The sequence below is a fragment of the Vulpes lagopus genome, chromosome 23, assembly GCF_018345385.1.
Source record: "Vulpes lagopus strain Blue_001 chromosome 23, ASM1834538v1, whole genome shotgun sequence".
In the NCBI taxonomy this organism is placed as follows: domain Eukaryota; kingdom Metazoa; phylum Chordata; class Mammalia; order Carnivora; family Canidae; genus Vulpes; species Vulpes lagopus.
This window is the reverse complement of record NC_054846.1, coordinates 60,122,011-60,148,335: the sequence shown is the minus strand read 5'-3', so window position 1 is coordinate 60,148,335 and position 26,325 is coordinate 60,122,011. Positions and strand designations below refer to the sequence as shown.

Sequence of the window (26,325 nt, the reverse complement as noted above, 5' to 3'; positions counted from 1 at the left end):
TCAGGGTTGTGGGTTCAAGCCCCACGTTGTATGTAGATATCACTTGAAAATAAAATCTTTTAAAAAAGAAGGTGAACAACTACAAATGAAAATGGAAAAAAATTTTTCTTGGGACACGGGTGGCTCAGCAGTTGAGTGTCTGCCTTTGGCTCAGGGTTTGATCCCGGAGTCCTAGGATGGAGTCCCACATCAGGCTCTCTGCAGGGATCCTGCTTCTCCCTCTGCCTATGTCTCTGCCTCTCTCTCTCTCTGTGTCTCTCATGAATAAATAAATAAAATCTTTTTCTTAAAGATGTTCAAATATTTTATTTATTTATTCATGAGACACACACACACACAGAGAGAGAGAGAGAGAGAGAGGCAGAGGCAGAGACACAGGCAGAGGGAGCAGCCGGCTCCATGCAGGGAGCCTGACGTGGGACTCGATCCCCGGTCTCCAGGATCATGCCCTGGGCCAAAGACTGCGCTAAACCGCTGAGCCCCCCAGGCTGCCCAATAAAATCTTTTAAAAAAAAGAAAGAAAGAAAAATTTTATTCTCAGCATTATAAAATATCTAGGAACACACCAAATCTTTTAGGAACATTGATGCAAAAATTCTCAGCGAAACACTAGCAAACAGAATTCAGCAGCATATTAAAAGGACCCATGAGCAAGTGGAATGCAAGGGTGGTTCAACATATGAAAATTGGTTAATGTAATACACCACAGCAAAAAGATGAAACAAAAAACCCAAATGACCATCTCAAATGATGCAGGAAGAGCATTGACAAAATTCAGCATCCTTTCCTGATAACAACACTCAACAAAATTAGAAGGAAATTACTTCAACATATTAAAAAGAACATATGACAAACCCACAGCAAATGTCATACCCAATAGTAGAAGAATAAAATTTTTCTTTCATGGGATGCCTGGGTGGCTCAGTGGTTGAGCCTCTGCTTTTGGCTCAGGGCATGATCAGGGTCACCAGATGGAGTCCCATATTGGGCTCCCAGCAGGGAGCCTGCTTCTGTCTCTGCCTCTCTCTCTCTGTGTCTCTCATGGATAAATAAATAAAATCTTTAAAAAAATTTTTTTTCCTCCAAGATCAAGCATCATGCAAGGATGCTCACTTTTACCACCTCTGTTCAACATAGTACCAGAAGTTCTAGCCAACACAATTAGATAAGAAAAATAAATTAAATGAAAGGCATTCAAAATGAAAAAGAAGAGATAAAATTATTTCTGTTTGCTGATGATATGATCTTATATGTAGAACAACCTAAAGACCCTACAAAAAAAGATGTTAGAACAAATAAATGAATTTAGCTAAATAGCAGGATACAAAGTCAACACACAAAATCATTTATACATGGACAGTGAAGTTTCTGAAAAGGAAATTACAAAAACAATTACATTTACATAGCATTGAAAAAATAAAATAATTAGGGATTGGGGCACCTGGTGACTCAGTTAGTTAAGTGCCCCACTCTTGATTTTGGCTCAGGTCATGATCTCAGGGTCATGAGATTGAGCCCAATGTTGAGCTCCAAGTTCAATGCGGAATCTGCTTGAGAGTCTCTCTCTCTCTTTCCCTCTGTCCCTCCCCCCCACACCTGAATTCTCTCTCTCAAATAAATAAATATTTCTTCTTTAAAAAATCTTTTTAAAAATAGTAGGAATTAATCAAAGAGGTGAAAGATTTGTGCAATGCAAATTACACAAAACATTGCTGAAAGAAATTAAGGAAGACATAAATACATGGAAACATGTTCCATGTTCATAGACTGGAAGACTTAATATTGTTAAAATACCAATACTACCCCCAAACAATCTACAATTTAAATGTAATTCTATCAAAATCCCAATAACATTCTTTGGCTGAGATAGAAAAACCCATCCTAAAGGCACCTGGATAGGTCAGTGGTTGAGCATCTGCTTTTGGCTCAGGTCATGATCCCGGGACCCTGGGGTTGAGTCCTGCAGCAGGCTCCCTGCTTCTCCTTCTGCCTATGTTTCTGCCTCTCTCTGTGTGTCTCTCATAAATAAATAAATAAATAAATAAATAAATAAATAAATAAAATCTTAAAAAAACAAAAAAAGAAACACCCATCCTAAAATTCAGATGGACTCTAAGGGGACTCCAAAAACCAAAACAGGGCAGCCTGGGTGGCTCAGCGGTTTAGCACTGCTTTTGGCCCAGGGCGTGATCCTAGAGACCTGGGATTGACTCCCACATCGGGCTCCCTGCAGGGAGCCTGCTTCTCCCTCTGCCTGTGTCTCTGCCTTTCTCTCTGTGTCTCTCATGAATAAAGAAATAAAATCTTAAGAAAAAAACACAAAACAATCTTTAAAAGAACAAGGGCTCCTGATGGTGCAGTTTTTGAGCATCCAATTCTTTGTCTGGGCTCAGGTTGTGAACTCTGGGTTGTGGGACCGAGCCCTGTGTTGGGCTCTATGTTTGGCATGGAATCAGCTTGGGTTTCTGTCTCTCTCTCTGCCCCTCCCACTCATGCTTTCATTCTCTCTCTCTCTCTCTCTCTCCTGAAAATAAATAAATAAATCTTTTTTAAAAAAGAACAAAACTGGAAGACTTATACTTCTACTTATATTACTGCATTACTTATATTCCTACAAAGTTACAGTAATCAGATCAGTATGGTATTGGCATAAAGCTCTCCCTCTGCCTATGTCTCTGTGTCTCTCCTGAATAAATGAATAAAATTTATTTAAAAAAAATGATTTTTGAAAAGGGTTCCAAGACCATTCAAGAAGGAAAGAATAATCTTTTTTAAAAAATATTTTAGGGGATCCCTGGGTGGCACAGCGGTTTGGCGCCTGCCTTTGGCCCAGGGCGCGATCCTGGAGACCCGGGATCGAATCCCACATCAGGCTCCCGGTGCATGGAGCCTGCTTCTCCCTCCGCCTGTGTCTCTGCCTCTCTCTCTCTCTCTCTCTCTCTCTCTCTCTCTCTGTGACTATCATAAATAAATAAAAAATTTTAAAAAAATATTTTATTTATTTATTCATGAGAGACACACAGAGAGGCAGAGACACAGGCAGAGGGAGAAGCAGGCTCTATGCAGGAAGCCTGATGTGGCACTTGATCCTGGGACTCGGCGAACATGCCCTGAGCCAAAGGCAGACAGACACTCAACTGCTGAGCCACCCAGGTGTCCCGCAAGAATAATCTTCTCATCAAATGGTACTGGGAAAAGTGGGTATCCATATGCTCACTTTTAGCATATGGATACTAAAGAGTGGGACTTTACCTAACACCATTTATAAAAATTAACTCAAAATGGATTCATGACCTAAATGTAAGACATAAAATAATAAAATTCTTAGAAGAAAATATAGAACAAAAACTTCATAACCTTGGATTTGGCAATGACTTCTTAGATATGACACCAAAGGCACTGATAACAAAAGAAAAGAACTACGTGAAAATTTTAAAAGTTTGCACATCAAAAAACAATATCCACAGAGTAAAAAAGCAACTCACAAAAGGGGAGAAAATATTTGCAAATCATACATCTGATAAGAGATTAATATCCAGAATGCATAGAGAATTTCTAAAACTCAACAAGAACAAAAAACCTGATTCAAAAATGGGCAAAGGGACGGCATCTGTGGCTCATTTGGTTGGGCATCTGTCTTCGACTCTGGTCATGATCCCAGAGTCCTGGGATTGAGCCCTGAGTCAGGCTCCCTGCTCAGCAGAGTGTCTGCTTCTCCTTCTCCCTCTGCCCCTCTTTTCCACTCATGCTCTCTCTCTCTTTCAAATACATAAATAACATATTTTTAAAAAATAGACAAATGATTGGCATAGACATTTCTCCAAAAAAGATATATGAATGGCCAATAATCACATGAAAAGATGCTCAACATCATTAATCATTAAGGAAATGCAAATCAAAACTATAAGGGATACCACCTCACACCCATTAGGACAGCTAATAAGAAAAATAGAAAATATCAAATGTTGGCAAGGATGTAGAGAAGTTGGAACTCTGGTGCGCTGTTGATAATAATGTAAAATAAGGTAGCCACTGAAGAAAATAGTATGGTAGTTGTCACAAAGTTAAACATGGAATTACCATATGATCCAGCAATTCCACTTTTGAGTATATTCAAAGAGTTGAAAACAGGGTCTTTTTTTTTTTTTTTTTTAAGATTTTATTCATTTGTTTGACAGAGAGAAATAATGGGAGAGAGAGTACAAACAAGGAGAACAAGAGAGGGGAAGTAGGCTCCCCACTGAGCAGGGAGCCCGACTCGCGGGGCTCAATCCCAGAACCCTGTGATCATGACCTGAGCTGAAAGCAGACACAACTGAGTGAGCCACTCAGGCACCCCAAAAACAGAGTCTTGCAGAGATATTTATACACCCATGTTTTTAGCAGCATTATTCACAATAGCCAAAACATGGAAGCAACTCAAGTGTCCACTGACCAATGAATGGATAAGCCAAATGTGGTATATACAAGCAGTGAGATATTTTCAGCCTTAAAAAGCAAGGAAATTCTTAAAAAGTAAAAAATAAAAAATTCAAGAAAAAAATTTTTTTAGAAAAGGAAGGAATTTCTACAATATGTTACAACATGGATGAACTTTGAGGATATTACGCTAAGTGAAATAAGCCAGTCATAGAAAGACAAATACTGTATAAGTCCACTTTTGTGAGGTACTTAGAATAGTCAAGGTCATAAACACAGTATGTATAAAGGTGGTTGCCAGAGGTGGAGGGGAGGAGAGATTGGGGAGTTATTGTTTAATAGGTATAGAGTTTCAGTTTTGGAAGATGAAAATGTTATAGAGTGGATGGTGGTGATGGCTGCACAGCCCTGTAGATGAACTTAATGACATTGAACCACGCACTTAAAAATGGTGAAGTTGAGGCTGGGTGTGTGACTCTTGATCTCAAGGTCATAAGTTTGAGCCCCATGTGGGGAGATTACAAAAGTAAATAAAGAAGAGATTACAAAAATAAATAAACTCAAAAAAATGGTTAAGGTGACAATTTTTGTTTCTTAATGTTTGATTTTTGAAATTCCAGTATAATTAATATATGCTGTTATATCAGTTAAGGTGGTAAATTTCATGTTTGTGTTTTGTCATAATGAAAAAAACACTTAAAATAAGTTGAAGAACAACAAAAAAGAGATGAATAAGTTGAATTCGGGCCATATACGAAGAACATGGTGAAATCTTATTGAACAACATAAAATTGGACCTAGACAAAAGGGAAGTTATTTGTTCTGGGGTAACAATGTTATAAAAACAAAAAAATAATAATAAATAAATAAATAAATAAAAAAACAAAAAACATTTTAAAATTATTTATATTTAATGAAATTCTAGTTAAAATTCCGACAGGCAGGTTTTTTTGAAATACGTTGGATTGTATTGGTAAAATAATCTTAAATCCACATGGAAGAATGTATGCCTTACAATAACCAAAGAAAACATAAAATTAAGTATAGTGAAGGGGGGGGCCACTTGCTTAACCAGATGTCAGAATATTCATAAAACTGCCGTAATCAAAGTAACGTAATGTTGGCATAGGACTAGTTCAGTGGAAAATAATAGAAAAATCTAAAAGTAGATCTTAGTGTATTAGTTCAGCATGTGACAATGGTATCATTTGTCACAGAGGGAAAACATGGTTTCTTTAGTAAAAGATGCTGTTGAACAGGTTCTGTATATGGAAGAAAGGAATTTTTTTAAAAAAGATTTATTGATTTATTCGGGGTGGGGGGCAGAGACACAGGCAGAGGGAGAAGCAGGCTCCATGCAGGCAGCCTGACATGGGACTCAATCCCAGGTCTCTAGGATCACACCCTGGGCTGCAGTTGGTGCTAAACCGCTGTGCCACCGGGGCTGCCGGAAAGGAATTTTTTTTAAGAGAGACAGACTACATGTGGGGAGGAACAAGAAGAGGGAGAGAGAGAACCCCAAGAAGGCTCCACATCCAGTGCACAGCCCGACATGGGGCTCAGTCTCATGACCCTGAGATCATGACCTCAATTTGAAATCAAGAGTTGGAGGCCTAACCGACTGAGCCACCCAAGGGTCCCTGGAAGAAAATAATTTGACCCCTATCTTACACAATGTCAATATATGGCTTAAATATTTACAATTACATGTAAAATGTAAAAAATAAACATGAAAACCTTAGAAGAAATTGTAGGAGGGGATCTAATGTATTGCAACGTGGTGATTATCGTTAATATACTTGAAGTTTACTAAAAGAGTAGATTTTAAGTGTTCTCACTACATACAATGGTGACTATGTAAAGTGATGGATGTGTTTCTTAAATTTTTTCTTAAAGATTTTATTTATTTATTTCAGAGACAGTGAGTGAGAGAGAGCAAGTGAGTGCACACAAGTGCACAAGCAGGAGGAAGGAGAGGGAGAAGCAGACTCCCCAGCCATCAGGGAGCCCCATGCAGGGCTCCATCCCAGGACTCAGAGATCATGACCTAGGCTTAACCCACTGAGCCACCCAGGTTCTCTTGAAGTGATGGGTGTGGTAATTACTTTGGTGATACTCATTTCAAAATCTATACATATACCATCACTTTAAAAAAAAAAGATTTTATTTGTTTATTTTGAGAGAGAGGGCACAAGCACAAGTGGAGGGAGGGGCAGAGGCAGAGGGAGAATCTGACCCAGACTCCCTGCTGAGCACAAGCTCAATCTCAGGACCCTGAGATCATGACCTGAACTGAAGTCAAGAGTTAGATGCTTAACTAAGCCACCCAGGTGCCCCTCATCTTATACATTTTAAAAATTGTGTTGTATAACCTAAATATACAAATTTTTTTTTGCCAACCACATACATCAATAAAACAGGAAAAAAAAGATATCTTCCCTGGCAAAGTACCTGTATACAGTGCAGATGCTCAAAACATTTTAGTAAAATTTGGATATGTCACATAATTTAAAGAGAAAAACATTTTTTAAAAAGCAACTATTTTAACTTTGCACATATTTTATTTTTGAATTTCTTTTAAAGAGGGAGAAAGAGACAGAGAATCTTAAGCAGGCCCCATGCCCAGTGTGGAGCCCAATGCAGGGGTCAATCTCACCACCCTGAGATCATGACCTGAGCTGAAATCCATTGTCAGACGCTTAACCAACGGAGCCATGTAGGCACCCCTTTTCTGTATTATTTATTTATTTATTTATTTATTTATTTATTTATTTATATTTTTTATCTTTTAAAGATTTTATTTATTCATGAGAGACACGCAGAGAGAGAGAGAGGCAGAGACACAGGCAGAGGGAGAAGCAGGCTCCATGCAGGAAGCCCGATGTGGGACTCGATCCCAGGTCTCCAGGACCACACCCCGGGCTGAAGACAGCACTAAACCGTTGAGCCACCCAGGCTGCCCTGTATATATTTTTTAAAAAGAAAGAAAATACAAGAGACCATATGTACAATCTAGGTATGAGGTAGACCAAGGCAGCAAACTCAGCTGTTAGAAAAGAGAGGTAGGAGATGCCAGGCTGTTTCAGTGTGCAAATCATGCAACTCTTGATCTCTGGTCATGAGTTCAAGCCCCATGTTGGGTATAGAGCCTACTTTAAAAAAAAGGTAGTAACAACTTGACTAAATGATGTCTTTTTTTTTTTTTTTTTTTTTTGGTGGGCAGCAAAACAAAGTTTATTAAGCACTAGTAAGTTTTATTGAGTGATAGTACAAAGCTCCCAAAGAAGGAGGGGACCTGAGAGGGTTGCTCCTAAATAAAGCTTTTTAAAAAAAAAATATTATATTTATTTATTCATGAGAGACACAGGCAAAGACATAAGCAGAGGGAGAAGCAGGCTCCTTGCAAAGAGCCTGATGTGGGACGGGATCCCAGGACCCCGGGATCAGGACCTGAGCCAAAGGCAGACACTCAATCACCGAGCCACCCAGCTGTCCCTAAATAAAGCCTTTTATTTTATTTTTAAAAATATTTTATTTATTTATTCATGAGAGACAGAGAGAGAGAGAGAGGCAGAGACACAGGCAGAGGGAGAAGCAGGCTCCACGCAGAGAGCCTGATGTGGGACTCAATCCTGGGACTCCATGGTCGCACCCTGAGCCAAAGGCAGATGCTCAACCACTGAGCCACCCAGGTGTCCCTAAATAAAGACTTTTCAATGAATCATGCAAAAATTTGGGGGGGAGGACATGCAACAGAGTGAAAAGAGGGTTAACATTTATGTATTTTAAAATAAAGATTTAGGGGATCCCTGGGTGGCTCAGCGGTTTAGCGCCTGCCTTTGGCCCAGGGCACAATCCTGGAGTACCAGGCGCTCCTGGTATAGCCTTATGGAAAGCACTCCAGCAACACCTATTAAAAATAAAAACATACCTTTTTATCTACAAATCTCACTTCTGGGTAGACATCCTATAAAAGAAAAGCACAGGACTCTATCTACAAGGATATTTATTGCCCCATTGTTCACAGTTGCCAAACAACTGAGATTAAAGTGCATGTTCATCATTCAAGCAGAGGTTGAAGAAAGCATGGTACCTTTAATGCAGCTATTAAAAAGAATGGATCGGAAGTATGCAAATTTACATGGTAGGATTTTAAGAAGGAAATCAAGATATGGAGAATTTATGTAATTCCTCGAAGATCGCACATCTAGTAAAGAGTAGGACCAGGATCCAAAAAGTTTGGGTTCAGAGACCATGAGCTTAGCCTCTGTATTGGGTTATTTCTGAGGGGAAGTAAATAGAAAGTTGGTAGAGGGGGACAAATAACAGGGAGAAAAAAGAGATACAGCTAAATACCACGAGTGTCAAAGGAGCGTGGAACAAAGGGGGATTAATCATCTGGTAGCAACTGTTTGCTCCCACCCCCCAAGACAGGAGGACAGCAGAGGCCACCCTTCCTAATTCACAATGTGACATGAGTAGTGACTTTTCTTAGAGCACCAGAGGACATCCCGGCTTCTTCGCTGAGATGCAGAGCCTGTATCAGCAATGCTTTGGGTCTCCTTGCCATCCCTCTCTAGGCTGACCCCGAGTCTCCTCTCTGCTGGGTGGCTCTGCCTACCCTTGCCGCTGGCTGCTTCTTGTAGAGCTGAGATGTAGCAGAGGCCTCTTCTCTCTGGCAAATAGCAGAATGAGGTGGCTAAAACACAGATCTGGAAAAAAAAAAAAAAACTAAAAGAAAGAAAAAAAAACCCCACACAGATCTGGGGACTGGGGAGACATGGGTTCAAATCCGAGCCCAGTTATTGCCCTCCGTGTGGAAGCCTAGGCCCGTCACAATCTCTGTGAACCCGGCTTGCTCACCTGTGAAATGAACCTAATCACAGGTGAATTACCAGAATTAGCTGAGAGAATGCATCTCCAGTGCTAAGTGCAGCTCCTGTTACTAAAGTCAGAAAGTAAAAAAAATAAATAAATATAAATAAATAAATATAAATAAATAAATAAACAAAGTCAGAAAGTATCTTTCGATGGGGGCACTTGTACTCAGCTACCTTGCCTTTATTTTTCAACCCACGAACTTTCTTCCCATCATTTGCTGTGAGACTCCGATAAGGAACCTGGGCATTGAACCACCATGTTTTGCTTACATATCCTCTAAAACAATTTTGAAAAATTGTGTGTGCTCTTGTGCATAAGATTTAGTTGTTATTTAAATTTTTTCATTCTTGGGTGCCTGTGTAGCTCAGTCAGTTAAGTGTCTGGCTTTGGATTAGGTTGTGATCTCAGGGTTCTGGGATCGAGGCTCTGCGCTCAGCGGGGAGTCTGCTTGTCTCTATCCATCTGCCCCTAACCCTGCTTGTGCTCTCTCTGTCTCTCTCTCTCTCAAATAAAGAAATAACGTCTTTAAAAAAATAATAAATTTTTTAGTTCTAAGCTAAGTATTGCAAAGGATAGGATTTCCAGCATATTGCAAATATCAACACTTAAAAATTAAAAACCATTACATAATTGTTTTTGAATATAGTGAATATTAAGAAGTCAGATGTCAGAAATCAGCTTCACTGGGCCAAAAATCAAGAATCATTATAAATATAGTAAATATATTGAATCATTATAAAGTGACCTGGAAAGAGCTCTGACCAATAAGGACACTAGATCAGATAGTCCTTGACCAACCTCACCATATCCCTTTTCTGGGCATCTGACTATGCATGAAACGGTAGTCGGGACACAGAAGGAAAAAGCTCACAATAAGGTAGCAGCAGCATCTAGAATAAAGAAGAAACCAAGCAGGAAACAGAAGGAGAACAGGGACAGGAGCCATCAGTAGAAGCAGCAGGAAGTAGCAGGGGCAAGGACCGAGATGAACTGTGTCCAGAGAATGGAGGAGCAACTCGGGTAGGAAGCAATAGATGGCCTCCTGTGGATGGGGGGGGGGGGGGGGGGGTGACCCCTGGAGTTGGGTCTGTGCACTAGAGCTGGCACAGTATTCTAAATGGCAAAGAGCCAGGGTTCAGTTGCACAAAGCCTGAATATACAGCCCAGGATGCTTTCATGTGCCTTTTTTTTTTTTTTTTTTAAGTAGGCTCCATGCCCAGTGTGAAGCCCAATACGGGACTTGAACTCATGACCGTGAAATCAAGACCTGAGCTGATATCAAGAGTTGGACACTCAGCTGACTGAGCCACCGGGTGCCCCTGTTCTTGTGCCTCTTATCTGTGGTTCTGAACACCAAATTCCTATTTCCTGTGGTAAGTTGGGGATGCTTTTGTTTCCTTTGGCCTAAAAGATGAAGGCACCAACACCAGGAGGGGGGTGGCAAGGAACAGACCTCCGGAATTGTGAAGAAGTGAATGTGGCAACCACAGCAAGGTGGTGACCGGTGAGAACCTTCTTCCTTTTGGTTGCAGGACAGCCTAGCGACTGGGAGTATATGCTGTGGAGCCAGATAGCCTGCATGTGAATTTGTCCTTGTTGCAGGATTTGGGGCAAATTTCTAGGTCTCAAATTTTTTTTTTTAAAGGTTTTACTTAGGGATCCCTGGGTGGTTCAGTGGTTAAGTTCCTGCCTTCGGCCCAGGGCCTGATCCTGGAGACCCGGGATCAAGTCCCATGTCAGGCTCCCTGCATGGAGCCTGCTTCTCCCTCTGCCTCTCTCTCTCTCTCTCTCTCTCTCTCTGCATCTCATGAATAAATAAATTTAAAAAAAAAAGGTTTTATTTATTTATTTGAGAGTGAGCAAGTGAGCAGGAGTAGGGCTGGGAGGGGCAGAGGGAGAGGGAGAAGCAGACCCCATGCTGAACAGGGAGCTCCGGGATCATGACCTGAGCCCAAGGCAGACACCTAACCAACTTAGCCACCCACGTGCCCCACTAGGCCTCAACTCTATCTGTATGTGAGATACACTGGCTTCCTATGGCTTTTGTAACGAATTGCCACAAACTTGGTGGCTTAAGACAACAGGAATTCACTCTCACATAAATCTAGAGGTCAGATGTCTAAAATCAGTTTCATTGGGCCAAAATCCGGAATCAAGATATTGGCCGGGCTCTTCTCTTTCCAAATACCCCAGGATAGAATCTGTTCATCGCCTCGTCCAGCTGCTGGTGTTTGCCAGTATTTCTCAGCTGTGGCTACATCATCCTACTCTCTGCTTCTCTGGCCACGTTCCCTTTTTTTCTTCTGCCTGTGGCAAATCTCCCTCTGCCTCCCTCTTACAAGGATACATGTGATTGAATTTAGGGTTCACCTGGATAATCCAGGTGGCTCAGATAACCTTAATTTAGTTACATCTTGTGCCGTATAAGGTGATACTCTGACACCGACTAGTGCACTAGAATCAAACTCTGGGGCTGACCACCAGGAGTTAGCACAAACTCACAATTAAAAGGCATGATCCGCAACAAACCTTCCTTGACTTCAGAAGCCACCCAAACTTCAGCCATCCCCAGGCCACTCCCACTTATGCCAACTGGCTACAAAGTTGAGGGTTCCCACACCCCCATCTGGTTTGAAATTTTGGTAGAATGACTCACATAATTCAGGAAAGTTCTATACTTACAATTATAGTTTTATCATAGATAATACCAGTCGGGACGAGCCAAAGAGCCACAGAAGTTGGGAGGGCCTCAAATGCAGAGTTTCCATGCCCTCTACCTGCAAAATCAGGGCATATCAGCTCCTGGCACATCAATGTTTGCTAGCCAGGAAGCTCTACCAAGCTTCAGAGTCCAGAGTTTTTCCTGGAGCTTTGTTATATAAGCACGATTGATTAAATCATGGGCCATTGGTTGACCACCAATCATTGATTGAACTCAATGTCCTTCCCATGTCCTTTTTTCCCTCCCTAGAGGTCAGGATAACATCATGTGGGTATGTCATTGTGGTTTTGATTTGTATTTCTCTAATGACCAATGATGCATGATGTTGAACATATTTTCATGTGCTTATCGGTCATTTGTGTATATTCTTGGGAGAAATACCCATTCAAATTATTTGCTCAAATTTGATTGAGCTTTATGTCTTTTTATTTTTGTATTTTTTAAAGATTTTATTTTATTTATTCATGAGAGACACAGAGCGAGAGAGAGAGGCAGAGACACAGGCAGAGGGAGGAGCAGGCTCCATGCAGGGAGCCCAATGTGGGACTCGATCCCAGGTCTCCAGGATCACGCCCTGGGCTGCAGGCAGTGCTAAACTGCTGTGCCACCAGGGCTGCCCGCTTTAAGTTCTTTTTAATTATTGAGTTCTAAGAGTTCTTTATGTATTCTGGACAAGTCCCTTATCAGATATGTGATTTTGCAAATATTTTCCTCCCCTTTTATAAGTATTTTCTCTCGGACAGCCTGGTGGCTCAGCGGTTTAGTGTCGCCTTTGGCCCAGGGCGTGATCCTGGGGACTCAGGATTGAGTCCCGTATCGGGCTCCCTGCTTCTCCCTATGCCTGTGTCTCTGCCTCTCTCTCTGTTTCATGAATAAATAAATAAAATCTTAAAAAAAAAAAAAGATTTTCTCTCATTTTGCTTTTTTGGTGGTATTGTGTACAACACAAACACTTAAATTTTGAGGTAGCCCAACTTACCTATTTTTTTTCTTTTGTCAGTTGTACTTTCGATATCACATCTAGGAAATCACTGCTTACCCTGAGGTCACAAAGATTTTACTCCTATTTTTCTTCAAGGAGTTTTATAATTTTAGTTCTTATACTTAAGTCTATGATCTATTTTGAGTTCATTTTTGTGGATAGTGTGAACTAGAGGTCCAACTTCATTTTTTTGCATGTGGGTATCCAGATGTGTTTGGAGCACTTGTTAAAAATTAGTATGTTTTGGGGGTGCCTGGTTGGCTCAGTTGGTTAAGTGTATGCCTTCAGCTTGAATCATAATCCCAGGATCCTGGAATTGAGCCCTACAATGTTGCTGGGGCTCCCTGCTCAGCAGGAAGCCTACTTCTCCCATTAGGTGTAGAGCTCCCACTGCTTGTCCTCTCTCTGTCAAACAAACAAAAATAAATAAATAAAATCTTTTTGAAAAATTAGTATGTTTTTGAACCAGGTGTTGAACAGTTCCAGAGTGCTGGATACAAGCAGAAGGTTTTCCTGCCACGTTTCATGATGATTCTGAATTTTAAAATTTGCTCTGATCTCTTTTAAAAAAAAAATAGTTGGGGGGACGCCTGGGTGGCTCAGCAGTTGAGAGTCTGCCTTCGCTCAGGCCGTGATCCCAGACTCTGGGGATCGAGTCCCACATCAGGCTCCCTGCATGGAGCCTGCTTCTCCCTCTGCCTGTGTCTCTGCCTCTCTCCGTGTGTCTCTCATGAATACATAAATAAAATCTTTAGAAAAAAAATTGCTCTGATCTGGGAAATGTAAACCAAAATTTTCCTTGTCTTGCTGTAGGTAAAATAATCAATGATCTCTTACATTTTTTGACTTCATGAAATTGTTCTAGTCAAATCTTCAGTGTCTTACCTTCACAGGGTGTATTGTCAGAAAGTCTAATAACCGTGGTTAATTGTCACAAACAGCAGAACGCGAGAATTCCACTAGATATTAATCAGGGTTGTCCATTGCAACAGTAGGTGCCAAAAATGGCTAACTTAGGAAGAAAATGAATTTATCAGAAGGATATTATATAGCTTATAGATAAGAAGGGAAAACTGGAGAAGCAGCCTGGGAAAGGGAACAGAAAGCCAATAGTCTAGCTTTAAAAAGGCTGGACAGCATTGACCATTTCTCTCACCACTGGACATTGGTTGCTTCCAGAATCTTGACATCATTGCTGCAGTCTTTAATAATCTCAAATTAAGGGCACCTGGGTGGCTCAGTGGTTGAGTGTCTGCCTTCGGCTCATGTCCTGGTCCTGTGGTCCTGGGATCGAGTCCCATATCAGGCTCCCCGCAGGGAGCCTGCTTCTCCCTCCACCTGTGTCTCTGCCTCTGTGTCTCTCCTGAATAAATAAATAAAATCTTAAAAAAAAAAAAATCTCAAATTGAGTCTTTACAAGACTCCATTGTCCCAGGCATGAGCATCTATTGGCCAAACCTTGGCTATTGCCCATGACCTATAATGGTAGGGGATAGGGAAGGTGAATACTTGTCTTCCCGCATATTTTTATAACACAAGTTACTCTTCTCTCTCCCACTGAGACCAACAAATGGAACCACTCCTCAAAATAAGAAGGTATGAGATGGCTAGAAAAACAATAAAGTATATTACAGAAATAAATAATAATAAAAACAACAGTCAATATTAATTGAGAGCTATGTATGTACAAGTTGTATGTGAATTAATGCAGTTAATCCTTACAACAGCCCTACAAGGCATGTCCCATTATTAACCTAGGTGGTAGGCTAAATAATGCCCCCCAAAGATACCCATTTCCTAATCCCCAGAACCTTTGAGTATGGAAAAAAAAGTGAATATTACTTGTTGTATAATGAATAATTTGACTGGGGTTTCCCAGCTGGTTCAAACAGTAGACCATGTACCTCAGGGCTGTAAGTTTAAGCCTCATGTTGGGCGTAGAGCTTACATTAAAACAAAACCAAAAAAAAATTAGGAGAGCCTGGCTGGTCAGCTGGTTAAGCGGCTGCCTTCAACTCAGGTCACGATCCTAGGGTCCTGGGATAGAGCCCCACATTGTTGTCGGGTCCCTGCTTAGTGGGGAGTCTGCTTCTTCCTCTCCTTCTGCTGCTCCCCCTGCTTGTGCTCTCTCTCTCTCTCTCAAACAAATAAATAAAATATTTAAAAAATGGAGTGGGCTTTGTTATGTCAATTGTATATCAACAAGCTGTCAGAAAATTTTATTAATACATGATAAAATTGCTATGGAAGATAAATCTGACTTCACCATGAAGGTAGTAGATCTGTGCCTGCCAGCCATTCCAGACTCACATGGTCACATTTTTTTTTCCTCCAGAAAGGAAAAGAGCATTTTCCTCCCAAATTTGCTTTGAAAAATCTTAGGGAAAACATTGACTAACCTGTCTTGCGTTATACTCTCATCCTGTTTCCCTGGAAGACCACATGTCTATGATCGGGAGAGAGGAGTCTACAGGGAGTCTGAAAACAAGATTATGCTGCCTTAAAGAATATAGGCAGAGTAAATTGCAGAAATTGCTTAGAGAATTTTGGCAGAATCCAAGAGGAAATCTAGGAGCTTGAATTTCAAGAGTCTACCACCAAGAAGAAGCAAGTACACAGTTTGATCAGACTTCTTTGTTTGCTTTGAGGAGTTTCAGTAGAGATACAAGATTTAGGGGATTAATTAAGGCAATAACTGTATGGGCATCTGGGTGGCTCAATGGATCGAGCATCTGACTTTTGTTTTCAGCAGAGATCATGATCTCAGGATCCTGGGATGGAGCCCCACCATGGGCTCTGTACTCAGGATGGAGCCTGCTTGACTTTCTCCCTCTGCTCCTCCCTCTCTCCCTTTCTCTATCTCTCTCTCAAATCAGTCAACCAATGAATCAATCAAATCTTTTTTTTTAATGATTTTATTTATTTATTCATAGAGACACACACAGAGAGAGAGAGAGAGAGAGAGAGAGAGAGAGAGAGGCAGGGGCACAGGCAGAGGGAGAAGCAGCCTCCATGCAGGGAGCCTGACGTGGGACTCGATCCAGGGTCCCCAGGATCAAACCCCAGGCTGCAGGCGGCGCTAAACCGCTGAGCCACCGGGCTGCCCGAATCAATTAAATCTTAAAAAAAAAAAAAAAAAAAAGAAAGAAAGGCAGTAACTGTGGCCTTAATAGCTAATAGAACTGTGAGGCAAATTCAGACCCAACATGCTGGCCAATGAAGAGCTTGGAAAAACGTAGAGGAAGGAATTCAAAGCTATAGACACTATATACATATATGCACACAGGGACAGATAGATAGAGATAGACACATAGATATGCAAACTATTTACATTAATTATTTTTTGGAAATTCCCTCTTTGGGGAGACTTTCAGTTTTTACTATTTTTATTTTTGTGGCATTTAAATATTTTGCAATATTTTATAAGAAATAAACAAAAGAAAGATTTTTAAAAAGATTTTATTTATTTATTTATTTATTTATTTATTTATTTATTATTTATTTTAGAGAGAGAGAATGTTCTAGCAGGGGGAGAGGCAGAGGGAGAGGCAGAGAATCTCAAGCAGACTCCATGCTGAGGTGCCGAGCCTGATGTGGGACTCCACCCCGAGACCCTGAGATCATGACATGAGCGGAAATCAAGAGTTAGGTGCTCAACCAACTGAGCCAACCAGGCTCCCCAAAAGAAAGATTTTTTTAAAAACAAAATCTGTGTGAAAAAGAAATGGGGTTCTCATTGTCATCAGACTGTCCTTATCTGGTGTTGGGTTCCCCAGGACTTTTTTTCTCTCACCAGCTATTAAAAGTAGACTGGAGGAGAAATAAGTATTAGAAAAAGAAAAAGAAAGCTTCATGCACTGTGGGTGGGAATGCAAACTGGTGCAGGTACTATAGAGAACAGTATGGAGGTTCCTCAAAAAATTAAATATAGAAATACCATACAGGGCAGCCCGGGTGGCTCAGCGGTTTAGTACTGCTTCGGCCCAGGGTGTGATCCTGGAGACCCGGGATCCAGTCCCATGTCGGGATCCCTGCATGGAGCCTGCTTCTCCCTCTGCCTGTGTCTCTGCCTCTCTCTGTGTGTCTCTCGTGAATAAATAAATAGAATATTAAAAAAAAAGAAGTGCCATATAATCCAGCAACTCGACTATTGGGTATTTACCCAAAGAAAACAAAATCACTAATTCAAAAAGATATATATATCCTTATATATATATGACAGCATCATTTACAATGGCCCAGATAGGCAAGCAACTCAAGCGTCCATCCACAGATGAATGGGTAAAGAAGATGGGACATATATATAGATACAATGGAATATTACTCAGCTATAAAAAATAATGAAATCTTGCCGCTTGTGAGAACACAGAAGGCCCTAGAGGGTATGTTGCTAAAGAAAATAAGTCAAAGACAAACACCATATGATTTCACCTACATGTGGAAACTAAAAGAACAAAGCAAATGAACACACACACACACACACACACACACAAACAAAACAAAACAGAAAGAGACTCATAAATACAGAGAAGAAACTGGTGGTTACCAGAGTGGGGGAAGGTTGGAGGAAGTAGATAAAGGGGATAAAGAGGTACAAACTTCCAGGTATGAAATAAGTAAGTCACAGAGATATGAAGTATGGCATAGGGAATGTAATCAATAACAGTGTAATAGTTGTGCATGGCAACAGGAGGTAACTATACTTATTGTGGTAAACATCCCATAACTATACAAGTTGAATCACTATATTGTACACTTGAAACTAATAAAGCCATTATGTGTCAAGTATGTTTCACTTAAAAAATGAAATTTAAAGTAGACTGGAGAAAAACAGTGTGCACTTTCTGCCCCAAGTATGTGAAACAAAAAGGGAAGGTTATACAGGCACAGACACACGGATTATCATTGGAATGATAAACAGGAAGCTGGTGAAAATCAATCATTCTTGGGAGGAAAGGGAGGGTGAGATTTGGAAGATAAAGGCAGGTAAGAGACTTGCTTTTCTCTTTTCTTTCTTTCTTTTTAAAAAGATTTTATTTATTTATTTATGAGAGACACAGACACAGGCAGAGGGAGAAGCAGGCTCCATGCAGGGAGTCCAATGTGGGACTTGATCCTGGGTCTCCAGGATCAGGCCCTGGGTCTCCAGGATCAGGCCCTGGGCTGAAGGGGGTGCTAAACCACTGAGCCACCCGGGCTGCCCGGGATTTGCTTTTCATTGTCTACTGGTGATGGTGTTTGAATTTTTTTTTTACCATGCAAATGAATTACCTATTAAAAACTATTTTTTATTTTTTAAAATAATTTTTTAAAAAAGCATTCAGGGACTCCTGGGTGGCTCAGCAGTTGAGTACCTGCCTTTGGCTCAGGACATGATCCCAGGGTCCTGGGATCTAGTCCTGCATTGGGCTCCCTGCCTGCTTCTCCCTCTGCCTATGTCTTTGCCTCTCTCTCTCTCTGTGTCTCATGAATAAATAAATAAAATCTAAAAAAAAAAAAAAAAAAAAAAAAAAGCATTCAGAGTTTGAATAAAAGGGAAGGGATAGTAATCTGAGGCCAGGGGGGTGGATAGCATGCTTGGCATCTGCACCAAGCCTCACTATCCAGCCTGCCTACACTGCAGAGGCTAGGAAGTTAAAACTACACTTCCAAGATCTTCTTGGAGCTTAGTCTCCGGATGCGTTTTAAGTTCCCCAGTCAGATACATGGGACGGGGCTTGAATCTGAAACTGAATTTCTCTCTGGGAGAAATGAGGCAGCATGTGAGCATTTAGGATGTCATGGTTCTGGAACCAACAGCTCTGACACTGGTTTCTTTTCTCCCAGATCGTGTCTAAAGGGGTGCGTTCTTGGAGCCAATAGTTGGGACAGTGGCTTCCTAATTTCCTAATTTTCCCATGAGGAAGAAGTAACAATTTTCTTGGCGATAATATGTACCTGACTTAAATAGACCCTCATTCAATCACTGGCTCTAAGTACAGGTCATGACAATTTGTGAGCTTTATTGGCAGCAGGCTCTGTGGGGGAACTAGAACCAGTCCAAAGTTGATTTTAATCCTTAGTTTAATTCAGAAGTCTTAATTTCATTAACTTAATTCTTAAATTGATCTTAATTCCCTGGCAGGGGTGGTCTTGAAGTGGGTATATAGTGGACATTTTACATTTCCTTTGGGGACTTGGCATTGGAACTCCTGTCCTGCATTTAGGAAATTATTTCAGGTTATGAATCTGAGATATAGGGCCTATCATCCTCTACAAAAGGTAAAAGTGCTAGGTGTTCCCGTTGCCACATCCCTTGGCACGTGGATGGTGCTGTGCCGGTCACGTACCCCCACCTCGAAGCTAGCTGGAGAAACTGGCTTCAGGAAGATTGTTTCCTGGACAGGCAGTGGCCATAGGGGTGGTGGCCAGCCAGTACTTAGCCCAGCTGCGTGTCCAGAGCTCCGCAGCAATAGCAGTGGTGTCCTTACCACCAGATCTGTCCTAGAACTTGATTTCGGCTGCTTTCGTTGCGTAACCCAGAATGGGATTCTTCTCCTCAGCCCTCTCTTAATTCTACTAGCTACTGAATCTTCTTCAAATAAATTGCTTTTCTGCTTTAAAAGACCCAGAGTTGGTTTTTGTTGCTTGCAATTTGGAATTCTGATGGTTCTCCAGGCACCTGGGTGGCTCAGTGGTTGAGTGTCTGCCTTTGGCTCAGGTCATGATGCCAGGTTCCAGGATGGCAGGGAGCCTACTTCTCCCTCTGCCTGTGTCTCTACCTCTCTCTCTCTGGGTCTCTCATGAATAAATAAATGAAATCTTCAAAAAAAAAAAAAAAAGAAGAAGAAGACTAATTCTCTCTCTTGGGTAGGACTTTTGCTGCAAGATTTTCAGTTTAAGGAACTCACTTTGCATTGACAGAAGTATGGCAATAAGTGACAAATGGATCCACTCGTGCTATCAGATTAGGACATTTCAAAAAAAAAAGATTAGGACATTTCAAATGTATACGACACAAAATATGACACATTATTTATTTACTTTAAAAAATTTTTAAAATATTTTAAAGTGGAGTTGACACAATGTTATATTAGTTTCTTTTTTATTTTATATTTATTTTTTGTTATATTAGTTTCAATGTTACACTAGTTACATAGTGATTTGACAAGTTTATTGGTTATGCTGTGTTTATTCCTTATGCTGTGCTCACTACAAGTATCCTTACCATCTGCCGCCACACGCTATTACAATGCCATTGACTATATTCTCTATGCTATATTAGGTTTTACTTTTATAAGATCCTTATAAGGACACCTGGGTGGCTCAGTCAGTTAAGTATCTGCCTTTGGTTCGGGTCATGATCCTGGAGTCCCAGAATCCAGCCTCTGTGAACTGAGCTTCTGGATGGAACCCCTGGACTAAGCCCCTTGTCCTTGCTCAGCGGGGAATCTGCTTCTCCCTCAACCCCTCCCCCCTACTTATGAGCTCTCTCTCTCACTCTCTCTCAAATAAATAAATTTTAAAATATTTTTTTTTAATTTTTTTTTTTTTAAATTTATTTATGATAGTCACAGAGAGAGAGAGAGAGAGGCAGAGACACAGGCTGAGGAAGAAGCAGGCTCCATGCACCGGGAGCCTGATGTGGGATTCGATCCCGGGTCTCCAGGATCGCGCCCTGGGCCAAAGGCAGGCGCCAAACCGTTGCGCCACCCAGGGATCCCAATTTTAAAATATTTTTAAAAAGATTTTAATCTTTAAAAATCTTTAAAAAAAGAGAGATCCCAATAAAAAAGCTTTTGAAAAATAGATTTATGTATTCATTTGAGGGGGTTGAGAAGGGGCAGAGGGAGAGAATCTTCAAGCAGATTCCTCAGGGAGCTCCGAGCCCATTGCAGGGCCGATCCCACAACCCTGAGATCATGACCTGAGCTGAAGCCAAGAGTCGGAGGCTTAACCAACTGAGCCACCCAGGTGCCCCTAAAAAATGCTTTTTTTTTTTTTAAGATTTTATTTATTCATGAGAGACAGAGAGAGAGAGAGAAGCAGAGACACAGGCAGAGGGAGAAGCAGGCTCCATGCAGGGACCCTGATGTGGGACTTGATCCCGGGACTCTAGGATCACGCCCTGGGCCGAAGGCAGGTGCTAAACTGCCGAGCCACTCAGGGATCCCCAAAAAATGCTTTTTTGTATGTGTTTCTATGTATGTAGGCATCCATCTATCAATCATACATTTAGAATCATAGTAGATTCCTGGTAAACCAAAGCTCTTTTAAAAAATATATGTAGGGACCCCTGGGTGGCTCAGTGGTTGAGCACCTGCCGTCGGCTTAGGACTTGATCCTAGAGTTCCAGGATCGAGTCCCACATTGGGCTCCCTGCATGGAGCCTGCTTCTCCCTCTGCCTGTGTCTCTGCCTCTCCATCTCTCATGAATAAATAAATAAAATCTTTAAAAAAAGTATATTTTATTATTTTTTTCATTTTAAATAAGCTTCACACCCAGCATGGGACTTGAACTTACAACCGCAAGATCAAGAGTCCTGTGTCCTATCCACTGAGCCAGCCAGCCACCTCAAAGCTCTTTTCAACTCATAGTAACCCTCTTTTATCTCTGATAACTTTGTTAACTTAAATTCTATTTTCTGTGATACTGCTGTATCAACTTTCTTTTGCTTAGTTTGACCATGTGTTTTTACACGCTTTAACAAAAATCTTGTGGAGGCGCTGGGCTGGCTCAGTTCGTGGAGCATGTATGTGACTCTTGATCTTGAAGTTGTGAGTTCGAGCCCCATGTTGAGTGTAGAATTATGTAAAAACAAAATCTTTAAAAAAAACTTAAGAAAAACTTTTATATACTTTAAACTTATATAATATTATATGTCAATTATATTTCAATAATAAAAACCCCAACCTTTCCTACTTTCTTAATTTGGAGGTATGTCTTCTTTAAATAGATTTGTCCAAAAAAAAAAAATAAATAAATAAATAAATAAATAAATAAATAGATTTGTCCATATAGCCTTAGTTTCCTCCTGTTTCCTCCTAGGGATCTCTTAGATATCAGCCAAAGTTAGTCATGCACTAAAAAAAAAATATATATATATATATATATATTTTTTTTTACATTTTATCTATTTTTTGGGTTCTGCTGTACTGGGCTTTCTATGAATGGTTACTACGTCTTTTTTCATAAATGGAATACCTTTTCAAAAATTCATATTTTACATATTTTAGACATATAATGCTAAATCCCAGAAGGAAAGCTACTTTATTGGGATACTCACATTTGCAGTTTAGCACATTTCAGGAGAGATTTCAGCATTTGGGAAACATATTCCAGGGAATTGGGAAAAATATAATGAGTAGGTTTATGCAGCCTAGATTATATTGCTTCCTGTTGAGTGGCCTGACATTCCGGTGCCTCGAGCTATGCCACAGACTGCACACCTCTGGGGACTCATCAGTAGTTGTACTACCCACTATGGATCACAATCCAGATAAGAAGCTTGGTGGCCGGAAGCTACAGAGATATGTCGTGACACCTGCTGGTGGCTGAGGGAGCCTTCACCTGCTAAAGGTGGGAATTGCTGCTTCTGAGTTCAAAAGTTCAATAAACACTTACTGTTTCATACTTCTGTGCAAATTTTGGCATCATCACAGGGATACAAAGATGACACAGTAGGTTACTGCTCTTGAAGAATTCATAATCTCAGGGCATGCCCTTTAGAGGGGCAAGAGAAAGACACATACGCCGATAATTTAAATACTTTGTGGTAGGTGTTAGGATGTGTGTGAGATAGTAAAAAATATATACTGGGCTCTCCCAAGTTCCTGGCACAGAGCTCCTAAAACCCTTGTAAATTCCTAAGGGATAAGAGCACTAGAAGCATCTTTTGTTCTACTGAGGTGGCTCTGGGTGGGCTTCTGTGTGTCTCCTGGGTGGAGCTGGTCATCAGAAAGACTAAGCCTCTATCTGAAGCTTGGAATTTTCAGCCCTGCCCCTTCCTATATCTTCAGAGAGGGGAAGGGATTAGAAATGGAGTTGGTAATTGATCATGCCTATGTGAGGAAGCCTCCATAAAATCCCAATAGTATGGGGTTCAGAGAACATCCAGGTCTGTAAACCATCCATGAATTGGGAGGGTAACGCAACCCTTCTGTTTCCATGGGTACAGAGCTCCTGTGCTCAAGACTCTCCCAGACTTTACCCAATGTATCTCTTCATCTGGGTATTGATTTGTATCCTTTATCATACCCTTAACTAACCTAGTAATGATATTTCCCTGAGTGAGCCACTCTACTAAATCAATCAAACCAGAGGAGAGGGATGTGGGAACGTCTTAGCCATGGCAGAGAGCTGTTGTGGGTAACCTGGGTACTTACTACTGGCGATGGGCATCTCAAGTGGGTGACAGTCTCGTGGGACTGAGCCCTTAATCTGTGGGATCCCATGCTATCTCCACATAGGCAGCGTCATATTTGAGTTAAGGTGTACGACACCCGGCTGATCATATCACAGAGAATGTGATTGCTTGATGGGTATAAACCTCCACACATTTGGTGACCAGAAGTGTCAGAAGTGAAGAGTTGTATGTGAGGGAAAGACTGCCCTCCCGCCATGTGGTAGGCTCACAGTGCAGTAAGGTTAGTTTACTTTGCATCTCCATCCAAGGAACTCTCTGTAGCTCCCAGATTTACTGCTTTTTATTTCAGCTACAGGCCGAGACACAGTAGTCTTTCTGCCCCCAATGCAAATTTTTAGGAAAGGGAAATGAATTGCTTCCCCCTCCCCTTTAGTCAAATGTGTTTTCTGGTCCCATTGCTAGGACCAATGTTGGTCACTGAGTATGTATATATGACAGCCAAAGTCCCAAGGAATGGTGTGGGTACAAGCAGTTCTCAGAGAAGTGGTATTGTGATGGGCCAGCAGGCTACTTGGCCCTTGGCCCTTGTCTTTCTGAAGCACTCAAACCTAAATCAGTCCTGCCACCGTCTTTGCCTGAGCAGCTAAAGCTGTTGGAGAAAGAAACACACACACACACACACACACACACACACACACACAACCCCCCAAAAACCCCACACAAACATTCGTGGGAATTTCAAATGGAACATCCAAATGGGAAGAAGTCCCCTGGGCTTCCTGAGGGTGGTTGGGCAGGGAGGGATGGTGCTAGGCGGGGTAGCCTTGCAAAGACTGATCGGATGGCCCCAAAGAGTTAACATGTGCTTGGTGAAGTCACCAAGTTCAGGGGCAGGCTCTGAATTTTGCAAGCTGAGAAACGTGAGCTTAATATCTCAGAACTGAGGGGCAACGGGCTGGCTCAGTCTGTAGAGCATAGGACCCTTGATCTCAAGGTTGTGGGTTTGAGCCCCACATCAGGTGCAGAGGTTACTTTAAAATCTTAAAAAAAAAAAAAAAAAGATTCTCAGAAGTGCGATTTTGTAGGTACCGATTCACATTAACAAGGGTCACAAGCCACTGGCGTACAAATCCTAAATGCAAATGTATAATGTATAACAATTATTTAAGGGCATGTGGGCCCCCCTGGGGCCTAGTGCAATGGGAATTACTCCCAAAACGCATTGCATGAATAATCAGAAATTGGTAAACCTGTTTCACCAGGGACCAAGGTAGGAGCAGTTTGGTAGAGAGAACCCAGGGGGCTTGTGACGAAATCTGAGGGTCACCAAATCACTCCACTCTGGTGGCCAGTGCCAGGCCTGGCGGGGTGACAGAGAGACCACCCTGCAGGGGGGTGGGGTGGGGGCTGTCCCCAGGGGGCTGGGCCCGGAGGGACCTGGCAGGAAGGTAGGACTGGGAGGAGGGGCCACGAGGACGACCTGCGACTGTCCCAGGTCCCCGGCTCAGACCCAGGCAGGACTCCTTCATCCAGGGCAGCCCCGCAAGGGGCCTGGGCCTGCCGGGCGGGGTGCGGGCGGGGTTCGGGGGGAGGGGACTCCAGCAGGCTCCCTCCCCGTGGGCCGGGCGTCCGGACCCGCCGGGACGATTTCAGCTTGGGGAGGGGCCGGAGGAGCGGCGGGAGCGCAGGGCGCCGGCGGCCAGGAAGGCCCGGGCGCGTGGCCTCTGCAGGTGAGCGGGGGACCCACCGAGGGGCGCCCTGGGGCGGGGGGGCGGGCAGCCGGCCTGCCGAGGGACACTCTTCCGGAACAATCCCCGGGAGGGCGGCTGGGGATCCCGCAACTTTCATTTTACAAGTAGCAGGCGGACGGGACGGGCGTGGGGCTGGCGCAGCCCCAGGGGCGCGGGGCTCCTGATCTGGGGGTCCTGAGTTCGAGCCCCAGGGTGGGCATAGAGGTCACTGAAATAAATAGACAATTAAACGGTAAAAATAAATAAAAGTTGCATGTTGAGTCAGGAGTGGGGTTGCTATCTGGCTTCTCTCCTTCCCCACCCCCAGCTCCCCAGGACAGGGTGTGTGTGTGGGGGGGACGACCAGGTGATGCCATCCTCCTTTCCAGCCCTGGTCAATCACTGGCCTTCTGTCCCTACATCACACTTGCCACAATAACCAACCCCCCTCCCCACCTTTGTCCCCCAACTCCTGTCCCTCCAGCCTGAATCAGTTCTGCGCCCCTGTGTCGGGGCGCCGGCCCTGGAGACCTCAGCCCGGGAAGACAGTCTCTGGGCCCCTCCCCGTGGGTCCCTCCCCCCCGGGGTTTCGTTTCCTCCTTCCTGCTGTGGGTGTTTGAGGGATTTCTATTATTCACTTGCTTATTCATCACTCTCAGAGCATATACCTGCCCTCCCGGGGAGGGGGGCACACAGGCTTCTCCTGGGAATAGGAAAACTGACATTTATTTCACACACATTTAATAATGATAAGCTGGTGGGCAGGGGGGCCTAGGGTAAGATTATCTTGGAGACACTTGGATTCGGGTCCCATCTCTTTTCTGTTCACTTCCCGAGGCCTGGTAAAGTGGTATTGTTAGGAAGATGCCATGAGCCAACGCGCCAAGCCCTCCCCCACCCCCCCACTCCCCCACGTTGGGGCCTCAACAAACACCAGGCTCTTCCCTTCTTGGGCCCCCTTCCTGCCATGCCACCTCCCCCTCCCTATGGGCTGGTAAAGATCTATAAGACAGCCCCTGGTCTTGAAAGCACTTAGGCAAGCTTGGAAATCCAGAATGGGTAGTGAAGGGAGAGGTGGAGAAGGGAGAGGGAGGCTCAGTAGGTGTGGGGGTGGCACTGGATGGGGAAGGTGCCTCCTGTGGGTCTCAGATAAGAACCTCTGGGACCAGGGCTGGGACCCCAGTGGAGGGAGATGCAGTTCTCAGCAGGCTCTGAATTTGCACTCACACTGAGCAAGTGATGGCA

At 42.6% G+C, this 26,325-nt stretch overlaps 1 protein-coding gene across 1 annotated transcript in view; it reads left to right on the top strand.

Annotated features, from left to right (window-relative positions):
* Window positions 1-24,988: 24,988 nt before the first annotated feature.
* RHBDL2 (rhomboid like 2) overlaps window positions 24,989-26,325 on the top strand; it is a 49,110-nt gene continuing 47,773 nt past the window's right edge. The window contains exon 1 of the mRNA XM_041738427.1: window positions 24,989-25,080. The gene's annotated coding sequence lies outside the window, so the exon portion shown is untranslated. The remainder of the gene's footprint in view (window positions 25,081-26,325) is intronic.